Here is a 13553-nt window from a genome sequence, read left to right on the forward strand (position 1 = left end):
TATTACATTGTATGTTACCTGGAGTTTAAATAAAAACTTAAAAAAATTGAATGATCAACTGAGGGTTGATGGGGGGAGGGGGGTTGGGGGGGTGGGGTTATGGACATTGTGGAGGGTATGTGTTATGGTGAGTGCTGTGAAGTGTGTAAACCTGGTGATTCACAGACCTGTACCCCTGGGGATAAAAATATATGTTTATAAAAAATAAAATTAAATTAAATTTAAAAAATTGAATGATCAATAATCTGTATTGTATCCAGAATATTAAGGATTTACAAATCAATAATAAATAAAATAAATAATTAAATTAAAATTTTAAAAATGGGCAAAGGATTTAAAAAGACATTTCTCCAAAGAAATATACAAGTGGAAAATAAGCACATGAAAAGATGCCCTACATTATTAGTTATTAGGGAAATATGAATCAAAATCATGATGAGAAACCACATCTCACCCACTAGAATGACTGTAATCAAAAAGACTAAATATAGGGGCGCCTGGGTGGCTCAGTGGGTTAAGCCTCTGCCTTCAGCTCAGGTCATGATCCCAGGGTCCTGGGATCGAGCCCCACATCTGGCTCTCTGCTCAGCAGGGAGCCTGCTTCCCTTCCTCTCTCTCTCTACCTGCCTCTCTGCCTACTTGTGATTTCTGTCTGTCAAATAAATAGATAAAATATTTTTTTAAAAAAGACTAAAAATAACAAGTGCTGGTGAGGATGTGGAGAAATTGGAGCTCTCATGTGTAAAATTTCACTACCATTTTGGAAAATAGTTTGGCAGTTCTTTAAAATGTTGAATGTAGTTACCACATGACCCAACAATTTTGCTAGGTATAGTTTAGCAAAATAAATGAAAATATATTCTACAGAAGATTTGTTCATGAATATTTATAGCAATGTTATTCATAATTACCAAAAATGAAAACAACTGATGAATGTGTAAATAAAACATAGTATATCTACACAATGAGATATTATTCAGCAATAAAAGGGAAGGGAATATTATTTCTTTACATTGAAGAAGCCAGACCTAATACATTATATATGGTGTGATTTCTTTATATGTAATCTCTAGTACAGGCAAATCCATGTAATCAAAAAGTAGATTAATGGTTGCCATGGCTGAAAGAAAGGAGAATGGATATTGACCCCAAATATGTATAGGATTTCTTTTTGCCATGAAGAAGATATTCTAAAATTAGATTATGATGATAGTTGCACAACTCTGTAAATGCACTAACAACCATTGAATTATACACTTTAAATGGGTGAAGATTATGTTATGTAATTTATATATTAATAAAACTTACAAATTTTTGGAATAGGCAGGAGTGCATATAAAGGGATCCTCAAAAAAGGAGTGGTCATCAAAATAACAGGGAAATCTGGAGAAAGTAAAGTCACAGAATCAAGGATATACAACATTTTAAGGAGGGAGTTGTAAGGCATATGGAGTGTTACAATGACAGTGACATAGAAAAGATTGTTAAAGAGAACTATCTTAATAGAGTGGTAGGTTGGGAAGGCAGATAACAGTGAGCTGAATGAGTGGCAGATAAAGAATTAGATTCAGTGAGTCTAAATAATTCACTTGAGTAGTTTGTGAAGTAGAAGAGAGAAATGGAATGGTAGCTCAAAGGTGATGTTATATAGAAGGAGAGTTTTACTGTATTCAAAGTGACACTTGGATGCCCTTATTTGTTGAGAGGAGCCATTAGAGAGGCAATTCCTGGAGACATAGGAAAATCTGGTAATCAGTGGAACAAGAGCCTGAGAGAGATGTTGGATTTGTGATGTGAAGCACAGAGAAGGAACTTATCTCAGATTGGGGGAAGACTACCTCTTCTATTGCACCTGGAGGGAAGGAGGAAAGGCAGGATTAGGGTATAAGGAAGATTGTGTGTTTATGTTATGAAATTGAGTTATGAAATTGAAGTATGTTATACTCGAGAGATTTGTTTTCCTTGGAAAGGTAAGTGTCAGGGTCATTTACTGAGTGTGAGGAGAAAATGCATAAGATAAGTGGTTAGGAGAAAGGGGAGCAGAATTGGTGTAGCTCTATCAAGAAGAGGAAAGAGAACTGACAGAAAACAGAACAAGATTTCTAGGCAGTAGTAAGGGCCCCTGGTGAGGTTAGAAAACATTTGTGTGGTGACAAGTGGTTACAGACCTATAGAAACTCTATTTAATGTAATCCTGTTTTTATTTTTTTAATTTCAATTTTTGTTTTTTTAAATTATTTAAATTATTTTTATTAACATATAATGTATTATTAGCCCTTGTACCTATTAGGTTTGTGAATCATCAGGCTTACACATTTCATAGCACTCACCATGGCACATACCCTCCCCAATGTCCATCACCCAACCACCCTCTCCCTACCCCTACCACCCCAGCAACCCTTAGTTTTTTTTGTGAGATTAAGAGTTTCTTATGGTTTGTCTCCCTCCCAATCCCATTTCTTTTTCATTTTTTTCCTTCCCTAACCCCCAAAACCCTGCCCTGCCTCTCAAATTCCTTATATCAGAGATCATATGATAATTGTCTTTCTCTGATTGACTTATTTCGCTAAGCATAATACCCTCTAGTTCCATCCATGTCATCACAAATGGCAAGATTTAATTTCTTTTGATGGCTGCATAGTATTCCATTATTTATATATACCACATCTTCTCTATCCATTCATCTGTTGATGGACATCTAGGTTCTTTCCATAGTTTGGCTATTGAGGACATTGCTGCTATAAACATTCAGGTGCACGTGCCCCTTCAGATCACTACATTTGTATCTTTAGGGTAAATACCCAGTAGTGCAATTGCTAGGTTGTAGGGTAGCTCTATTTTCAATTTTTTGAGGAACCTCCATGCTGTTTTCCAGAGTGGCTACACCAGCTTGCATTCCCACCAACAGTGTAGGAGGGTTCTCCTTTCTCCGCATCCTCACCAACATCTGTTGTTTCCTGACTTGTTAATTTTAGCCATTCTGACTGATGTGAGGTGGTATTTCATTGTGGTTTTGATTTGTATTTCCCTGATACCCAGTGATGTGGAGCACTTTTTCATGTGTCTGTTGGCCATCTGGATGTCTTCTTTGCAGAAATGTCTGTTCATGTCCTCTGCCCATTTCTTGATTGGATTATTTGTTCTTTGGGTGTTGAGTTTGATAAGTGCTTTATAGATTTTTGGATACTAGCCCTTTATCTGATATGTCATTTGCGAATATTTTCTCCCTCTGTCAGTTGTCTTTTGGTTTTGCTGATGGTTTCCTTGTAATCCTGTTTTTAAATGAAAAACTAAACAGGGGCTGCCTGGGTGGCTCAGTGGGTTAAGCCTCTGCCTTCAGCTCAGGTCCTGATCTCAGGGTTCTGGGATTGAGTCCCACATCGGGCTCTCTGCTAGGCGGGGAGCCTGCTTCCTCCTCTCTCTCTCTCTCTACTTGTGATCTCTCTCTCTGTCAAATAAATAAAAAAAAGAAAAACTAAACAAACATTTACTGCTTCCACTCTAAAAACATTACCTCTATTTGAATATATTTTATCTGTTATTTAGATTTTGTACTTTACCTGTTTCTGGAAGCTCAAAATCCACATATTCAAAGTCTGTCTCACAACTAGTCCTAATAGCACTCTGCCAGAGGATAGGACATTTATGTGCCTGGTTCCAAAGGGCAGTAGGATGAAGAGAAAGTCAGACAGGGCGAATATTAGTGGGATTTAAGAAGGAAAAGAGAAGAACAAACTTTGAGATCTCAGGTCTTATCATGACCCTTAGTGTGGGGGCCACATCCTCAGCAGGGCAACTCATGGTGCCAGTGTACCAAAGCTTCTGTGAAACTTCTCTGGTCATAGGAAACTGACCCTTGTTGAGGACCACATTTGAAAGATCAGATACCTACCGATTAGTAGTCCTGAGTAAGCCACGCTACTGTCTGTCAGTCACAGTTTAGTGGGTGAGTCAGACAAGTTCTTCAGTGAACTATAGGATTCACAGTGGAATTCCATTTTAAAGATAAAGGAATTCTAAACTATAAAGACATATCATGCCATTTTTAAAAATTAGGATTTTAGATGAGACTATAATGGCATAATAGCAGCTACTATTTGTTATTTTCATATCCTATGAGATTTTCAAAACTTTAAATTATGTATTTTTAATATTTTTAGCAAACTTATGTTTGTACAACATATAGTACAAACATATAGTGCTGTACACCAGGTACTATTTTGTACTACTTAACATATTAAGTAGTTGAATTTTCATAAAAACCTGTGAGGTTGGAACTACTATTTAATATACCATTTTATAGATGAGCATACTGGAGGGTTAAAATTTGCTTACTCTCATATAGCAATAAGATGAAGCACTGAATTTCAAACCCAGGCGATCCAACCCTAGAGTTTCTATTCTCAACCACTGTGCTATACTATGTCTTGTAATGCTTTTTAAAATTATATCAATAATGTTGGGCAAACATACATATTGCCTTTTATATTTCACAAAATATCTCCATGCATATTATGGCATCTAATCCTCACATCATCTCTGAGAAGTAATTTTTTACCCAAAATTTTACATAGGGGGAAACCAAGAACCAGAGAGGGAATTTCACTATAGACAAAGGTCATAAATTGTTGAAAATATACACATGCATGAACATGTGGTTATCACAGTTTTCTTACCAAGGCCAGTGTATTGCATAGAGATAAATAAGAAAGATGGAAAAGAGAGAAAGGGTTTAGTTTTAGTTTTATTTTTTTCATTCTATTGTACTACTACCAGATACCAAATACCCAAAAGGGGAGGGGGAAATAATTCAAGAGTTACTAGAAGCCACCTTTCTGGAGTCTCACATGAGGTATGTTTTTAATTGGCCCTTTAAAATGTATACTCACTAAAAAAGGATAATGGTTTAATATATGCTTTTGAGCAGGATTTTTATAACATTCCAAGTCCAGTTTTCATTGATGTGAATAACCAACTGGATGGTCTTTCAGGGGAGGAAATTTTAGGATCATTAAAAACATCCATATTATATTGTTATTTGATTGGATTTTGAGAAGGCATTAAGTTAAAATTGTTTTTAAGAGTGAGTGAGTGGGTTAAGCCGCTGTCTTCGGCTCAGGTCATGATCTCGGGGTCTTGGGATCGAGTCCCGCATCGGGCTCTTTGCTCGGCAGGGAGCCTGCTTCCCTCTCTCTCTCTCTCTCTCTCTCTCTCTGCCTGCCTCTCCATCTACTTGTGATCTCTGTCAAATAAATAAATAAAGTCTTTAAAAAAAAAAAAGAGTGAGTGAAGCAGAAGGAGATTGAATCAGCAATACAAAACCTCCAAACAAAGAAAAGCACAGGACCAGATGATGGCTTCAATGGTGAATTCTAATCATTTTAAGAAAAATTAATTCCAGTCCTCAAATTCTTCCAAAAAATTGAAGAGGAAGTAATATTTCCAAACTCATTTTTATGAGGCTATCATACCAAATCCAGATATGGATACAACAAAAAAAGAAAACTGCCAATCAACATCCCTAACAATTATAGTTGCAAAATTTCTCAACAAAATACTAGCAAACTAAATTGAATAGCACATTAAATTTTTCATACATTAAAATCTAGTGAGATTTATTCCTGAGATGCAAGGATGATTCAACATATGCAAATCAATAAATGTAATATACCGCATTAATGGAATGAAAGATAAAGAAATATAATTATCTCAATAGATACAGAAGGAGGATTTGAAAAAGTTCAAGATTATTTCATGAAAAAATCCCTTAACACAGTGGGTACAGAAGGAATGTATCTCAACATAACATATGGCTAACATCATATTCAATTGTGAAAGTTTGAAAGCTTTTCCTCTAAGATAAGGAACACAAGGATGCCCACTCTTAAAACTCCTATTCAATATAATAGTGTAGGTCCTATTCAGAGCAACAAGGCAAGAACAAGAAATCAAAAGCATCCAAATTGTGAAAGAAGAAGTAAAATTTTCTTTGTTTGCAGATGACATGATTTTATACATAGGAAACCCTTAAAGAATCCACCAAAAAACTGTTAGAACTAACCAAAAAATTCAATAAAGTTTAAGGATACAAAATCAACATATAAAATCAGTTGTATTTCAATACACTAACAATGAACTTTCTTAAAAAACATAAAACAACTCATGTACAATAGCATTAAACAGAATAAAATACTTAGGAATAAATTCAACCAAGGAGGTGAGAGATCTATACACTGAAAATATAAGACACTGATGAAAGAAACTGAACAAAAAACAAATAAATGAAAAGATGTCCTGTGTTCATGGACTGGAAGATTTAATACTGTTAAAATGTCTATACTACCAAAATCCAATGCAACCTTTTCATCAAAATTCCAATGGTATTTGTCAAAGAAATAGGAAAAACAATCCTAAAATTTGTATGGAATGATAAAAGACCCCAGGTAGAAGCCATCTTAAGAATTAACAAAGGTGCTATAAACATTGGGGTACAGATGGCCCTTCTTTTCACTACATCTGTATCTTTGAGGTAAATACCCAGCAGCAGTGGCCATGGTCGCCAAACTGTGGAAAGAACCAAGATGCCCTTCAATGGACGAATCGATAAGGAAGATGTGGTCCATATACACTATGGAGTATTATGCCTCCATCAGAAAGGATGAATACCCAACTTTTGTAGCAACATGGACAGGACTGGAAGAGATTATGCTGAGTGAAAGAAGTCAAGCAGAGAGAGTCAATTATCATATGGTTTCACTTATTTGTGGAGCATAACAAATAGCATGGAGGACAAGGGAGTTAGAGAGGAGAGGGGAGTTAAGGGAAATTGGAAGGGGAGGTGAACCATGAAAGACTATGGACTCTGAAAAACGATCTGAGGGTTTTGAAGGGGCAGGGGGTGGGAGGTTGGGGGAACCAGGTGGTGGGTATTGGAGAGGGCACAGATTGCATGGAGCACTGGGTGTGGTGCAAAAGCAATGAATACTGTTATGCTGAAAATAAATTTAAAAAATTTAAAAAAATTAATGATTAAAAAAACTAATGATGTACTATATGGTAGCTAACTGAACATAATTTTAAATAGAATTTAAGCAGATAATGTTGTGAGGAAATAAATAAATAAAGCTATAATTCTAGGATGGACATTCCCCAATCCAAATACTGAAATTATATTCAAAATTTTGTGTTTAAACTAGGGGTGGCTGTGGGGGAGGGGCTAACTGGCTGATGGGCATTAAGGAGGCCATTTCATGCAATGAGCACTAGCTGTTATATGCAACTGATGAATCACTAAATCTACCTCTGAAGCCAGTAATGCACTGTGTGTTAACTGAACTTAAATTAAAATAATTTAAAGCATAAAAAAAATAATTAACAAAGGTGGAAACATCACACTTCTTGATTTAAAGGTATATTACAAGACTGTAGTAATCAAAACAGTCTGGTACTAGTATAAAAACAGACATATTGACTAATTGAACTGAGTCAAGAGCCTAGGCATAAACCCACACATATACAGTTAACTAATATTTGACAAGCAAGTTAGGATTACTCAATAGTGAACGTATAGTCTCTTCAACAAATGGTGTTAGGAAATCTGTCTAATCATATCCAGAAAAATGAAATTGGATTCCTATCTTATACCACTCACAAAAATAAACTCCAAATTGGATGGGATAAATATAAGACCTGAAACCATAAAACTCCTAAACAAACAAACAAACAAACTTCTTGACATTCATCTTGGCAATGATTTTTTGGATACGACGCCAAAAGCAAAGGCAACAAAAGCAAATACCAACAAGTGGGACTACATAAAACTAAAAATTTTCTGCCGAACCAAAGAAATTATCAACAAAATGCAAAGGAAATCTATGAAATGGGAGAATGTGTTTGCAAACCATATATCTGTTAAGAGGTTAATATGCCAAATATGGAAGAAATTCATATAACTCAGTAGCAATAATATTAATAATAACTCAATTTACAAAATAGGCAAAGGACTTCAGTAGACATTTTTCCAAGGAAGACATACAAATGACTAGCAGGTATATGAACAGGTGCTCAACATCACTACTTATCAGAGAAATGAGAATCAAAACCATCATGAGATATTACCTCACATGTGTCAGAATATCAATTATCAAAAAGAAAAGAAATAACAGTGGTGGCAAGGATGTTGGAAAAGGGAAATAGTGCACTGTTGGAAGGAATGAAAACTGGAACAGCCATTATGGAAATTATTACTGAGTTCCCTCAAAAAATTAAAAATAGAACTATACTATCCATCAATCCCACCTCTGGGTATATATCTGAAGGAAATAAAATCATTGTCTTGAAGAGGTATCAACACTGCCATGTTCACTGCAGCATTATTCACATTATTCAAGGCAAGGAAACAACCTAAGTATCTACTGATGGATGAGTGGATAAAGAATATATGCATGCGTGCACATGTGCGTGCACACACACACACACACACACACACACAATGGAATATTATTCATCCACAAAAGAGAAGGAAGTTCTGCCATTTGCTACAATATGGATGGACCTTGAGGGCATTATGCTAAGTGAAACAAGTCAGACAAAGAAAGACAAATAATGAATTATATTACTTTTATGTGTTATCTAAAAACATAGAACTAATTGAAATGTAGAGAAAAATGGTGGTTGCCAGGGGCTAAGGGTGGGGAAAATAAGCAGATATTGATCAATGGGTACAAACTTTGAGTTATAACATTAATAAGTTTGGGTATCTAATCTACAGCATGGTGGCATTAGTTAAAAATACTGTATTATACGCCTGGAAGTTGCTAAGAGAGTAAATCTTCCATGTTCTCACCACCACAGCAAAAAAGTAGTAACTATCTGAGGTGATGGATGTGTTAAGAACACTTACTGTGGTAATCATTTCTCAATATAAATGTATATAAAATCATTATGCTGTATAACTTAAACAATGCTATAATTCAGTTATATCTTAATAGAGCTGGGGGAAAAAAGAATAAAAATTGAGTAAGAACCAATCAAATAGAACGTAGTAAAACAGTACGGGTAAAATGTTTCTTATAGCCAGGGTGCCTGGGTGGCTCAGTTGGTTAAGCATCTGACTCTTGATTTCCGCTAAGTTCATGCTCTCAGGTCATGAACTCAGTGTCATGAGACTGAGCCCTGTGTTGGGCTATACACTGGGTATGGATCCTGCTTAAAATACTCTTTCTCCCTCTCCCTCTGCCCTTCCCCCTCACTCAAAAAAATTTTTTACAGTAAAAACAATTATACAATAAAATAATTAAAATGCTTCTTTAAGAAAATCAGTAAAATTAATGAATCTCTAGTGAGAATTAGAAAAAAGAAAGAAAATACAAATTATTAATATTTGGAATGACAGGCAACATCACCACAGATTCTACAGACATTAAAGTGATGATAAGGGGCTAATGAAAGCAACTTAATACCAAAAAATTAGACATCTTATAAGAAATTTACAAATTCCTTGAAAGATTTAAATTATCAAAGCTTACTCAAAAAGGAGTACATAATCTGAGCATTCCTGTAGTATTTTTTAAATTTTATTTTATTTTTTCAGTGTTCCAAGATTCATGGTTTATGCACCACACCCAGTGCTCCATGCAATACATACCCTCCTTAATACCCATCACTATCCCCTCCACCCCCCACCCCTCTAAAGCCATCAGTTTGTTTCTCAGAGTCCACAGTCTCTTATGGTTCATCTCCCCCTCTGATTTCCCCCAAATCACTTTTCCTTTCCTTCTCCTAATATCCTCCATGTTATTCCTTATGTTCCACAAGTAAGTGAAACCATATGATAATTGACTCTCTCTGCTTGAGTTATTTCATTCAGCATAATCTCCTCCAGTCCTGTCCATGTTGATATAAAAGTTGGGTATTCATCCTTTCTGATGGAGACATAATATTCCATTGTATGTATGGACCATATCTTCTTTATCCATTCGTCTGCTGAAGGGCATCTTGGCTCTTTCCACAGTTGGGCAATTGTGGCCATTGCTGCTATGAACATTGAGGTACAGATGGCTTTTCTTTTCACTGCATCTGTATCTTTGGGGGTAAATACCCAGTATTTTGAATCATTTCAACCTCCATAAAATCTGTAGTGACGACTCCTCTTTCATCCAATGTTAATGTACATCTTCTCTTTTTCTTTCATTTTTTTTCAGGCTAGAGCTTTATCCATTTTACTGATACTTACAAGGAACGAGCTTGTGTCTTGGTTTTGTGGATTCATTCTGAGAATCTTCTGTGTCCATCTCATTGGTATCTGCAATAATATTTTTTTTTCTCTTGCTTGCTTTATATGACACTACACTCTTGTGTTATTTTCTTCTTTTTTTTAAATTTCTTTTCAGTGTTCCAGAATTCATTGTTAATGTACCGCACCCAGTGCTCCATGCAATATGCCCAGTTCTGTACTATTTTAAAAACTGATTTTGTAGTTAAAAGCCTTCCCATAAGGAATACTCCAGGACCAACCAGATTTTAGTGTTGTGTTGTACCAAATATTTAAGGAAGAAACAGTACCTACTCTACTAATTCTTTGGGAAAATTCAACAGAAGATACTTCCCAACACATTACGTGATGCCAGCATTTCTCTTAAACAAGAACAAAAATATTAAAAAAGAAATCTATAAGGGTGCATGAGTGGCTCAGTGGGTTAAGCCTCTGCCTTCAGCTCAGGTCATGATCTCAGGGTCCCGGGATCGAGCCCCACATTGGGTTCTCTGCTCATTGGCGAGTCTGCTTCCCCCTCTCTCTGCCTGCCTCTCTGCCTACTTGTGATCTCTCTCTGTCAAATAAATAAAAAAAAATCTTAAAAAAGAAATCTGTAGATACAAATCCATCATGACAAAGATGTAAAAAATTTTATGTACATAACAAAGTAATATATTTTTTAAAAGATTTTATTTATTTACTTGACAGATAGAGATCACAAGTTGGCAGAAAGGCAGGCAGAGAGAGAGAGAGGAGGAAGCAGGCTCCCTGCTGAGCAGAGAGCCTGATGCGGGGCTCGATCCCAGGACCCTGGGATCATGACCTGAGCCAAAGGCAGAGGCTTTAACCCACTGAGCCATCCAGGCGCCCCTACAAATAAAGTAATATATTTTTAAAATAAAGTAATATTTAACATAAGATTAAACATAGAGTTGAGCTTATCCCAGTTTCTCAAGTTAATTTTAAAATTTGAAAGTCGATCAGTATAATTTACCAAATTTACCAAATTCACACATCAAGATATAAAACAATATATTCTTCAAAATACTGACAAGCATTTGAGAGAAACCAACATCTTTTCCCAAGGAAAACTAGGGTTAAAGAGGAACGTCTTCAAACTCATAAAGGGCCTATGCAATAATAATAGCTAATATCGTAACTTATAGAGAAAGTCTGAATGTTTTACTCCTATAATCAGGAACAGTACAAGGATGCCTACTCTCACCACTTCCATTCAACATTGTAATAGAGATTCTAGCCAGTGTCTGTTAAAGAAATAAAAGGTATCTGCATTGAAAAGAAAGAATTAAAACACTCTATTCACAGATAGCAATTTTATCTAGATAGAAAATACTAATGAATTGACAAAGTTAGATTACCAGAATAAATTAGTGATTTATTAATAAGGTGAAAAATGGGGCACCTGGGTATCTCAGTTGGTTAAGTATCTGCCTTCAGATCAGGTCATGATCTGAGTGTGCTGAGCTTTGAGCTGCATCAGGCTTCCTGCTCAGTGGGGAGTCTGCTTCTCCCTCTCCCTCTGCCCCTTCTCCGGCTCATGCTTTCTCTTTTCCTCTTTTCTCTCAAATAAATAAATAATATCTTGAAAAAAAATAGGCTGATATATGCAGGGTCAATATACACAATTCAATTGTATCTCTACATTCCAGGAACAGAAAAACCAAAAAATTAAAATGAAATTCAATTTACAGTACAATTTTTAAAGAATAGGAAATACCTATAAAGTATAATAAACAAGACATGTAAGACATATCTGCAAGGTGAAAACTATAAAAAAAATCATTACTGAAAGTAATTAAAGACCTAAGTAAATGGATAAATACATATGGACTGGAAGACTTAATATTGTTAAGATGTCAATTTTCTCCAAATTGATCTATCATCATAATTCCAATAAAATTCCTTTACATTCATATAGAAATGTAAAAGTGTTAGACTAGCCCAAACAATTTTGAAAAGATGAACAAACTTGAGGGAATTATACTATCTGATTTCAAGACTCATTATATAGCTACAGCAATCAGGAAGGCATTTTATTAGCTTTGAGCTAGAACAATAGAGCACAACAGAAAGTCCAGAAATACCCTGACACATATATGATCAATTATTTCTCAACAAGGTGCAAAGATAATTTAGTGTAGAAAGGATAGATTTCAACAAATTGCAAGGAAAGAACTGGGTATCTATATGCAAAAGGAAAAAAAAAGACTCCTTATATTACAGCATATACAAAATTGGATCCTAGATCTAAAAGTATAACCTATAAGGAATAGCATGGAAGAGCACAGGGAAAGGGAAAGAAAACTGAAGCGGGGGGAATCAGAGACAGACAAACCATGAGAGACTATGGACTCTGAGAAACAAACCGAGGGTTTCAGAGGGGAGGCGGGGGGGCAGATGTGGTAGCCTGGTGATGGGTATTAAGGAGGGCATGTGCTGTGAGGAGCACTGGGTGTTACATGCAACTATTGAATCATTAAACGCTACATCAAAAACTAATGATGTGTACTATATGGTGGTTAACTAAACATAATAAAAACAATTTTAAAAACAGTTAACATTAGAATAAATCCATGAAATAAAAATAAATAAAAGTAAAACCTATAACTATAAAACAACTAGAAGAAATATGTAAGATTTTTGTGGCAAAGATTCATTAAATACAGTACCAAAAGCATGACCAAATAAAGTGGATAACCACGTCATTAAAATTAAAAATTACTCTTAGACACTATAAAGACAATAAAGGGGCACCTGGGTTCAGCTTTGGAATCTTAATTTCAGCTCAGGCTATGATCTCATGGGTTCTGAGATCGAGCCCTACGTTTGTTTCTGAGCTCAACACCAAGTTTGCTTGAGATTCTCTCCCTCTGCTCCTTCTCCCTCAAAAAAAAAATCTTTAGAGAAAGACAATAAAAAAACACTACAAACTGGAAGAAGAAGTTTGAAAATCATATATTTTAAAATGAGTTTCTATTCTGAACATACAGAAAAACTTTCACAACTCAAATCATAATAATCACCTGCAGAAATGAGTAAAGTGTTGCAGGTACGTCACAAATGAAAATATGTTAATGACAGATTAGCAGTGAAAACAATAAACATCATTAGTCATGAGGGAAATGCAAACTAGAATCACAATTTTTTTATTTGTATTTATTTTTCAAAAAATATAAAGTGATTTGATGCAACTATGTCAGGATGTTTTCATTCCTTAGCTTTATGTATATAATTTTATGTTCTTTTTTTACATATTTTTACTTTTTTGTTTCAATTT

The sequence above is a fragment of the Lontra canadensis genome, unplaced genomic scaffold, assembly GCF_010015895.1.
Source record: "Lontra canadensis isolate GAN:19392208 unplaced genomic scaffold, GSC_riverotter_1.0 scaffold134, whole genome shotgun sequence".
In the NCBI taxonomy this organism is placed as follows: domain Eukaryota; kingdom Metazoa; phylum Chordata; class Mammalia; order Carnivora; family Mustelidae; genus Lontra; species Lontra canadensis.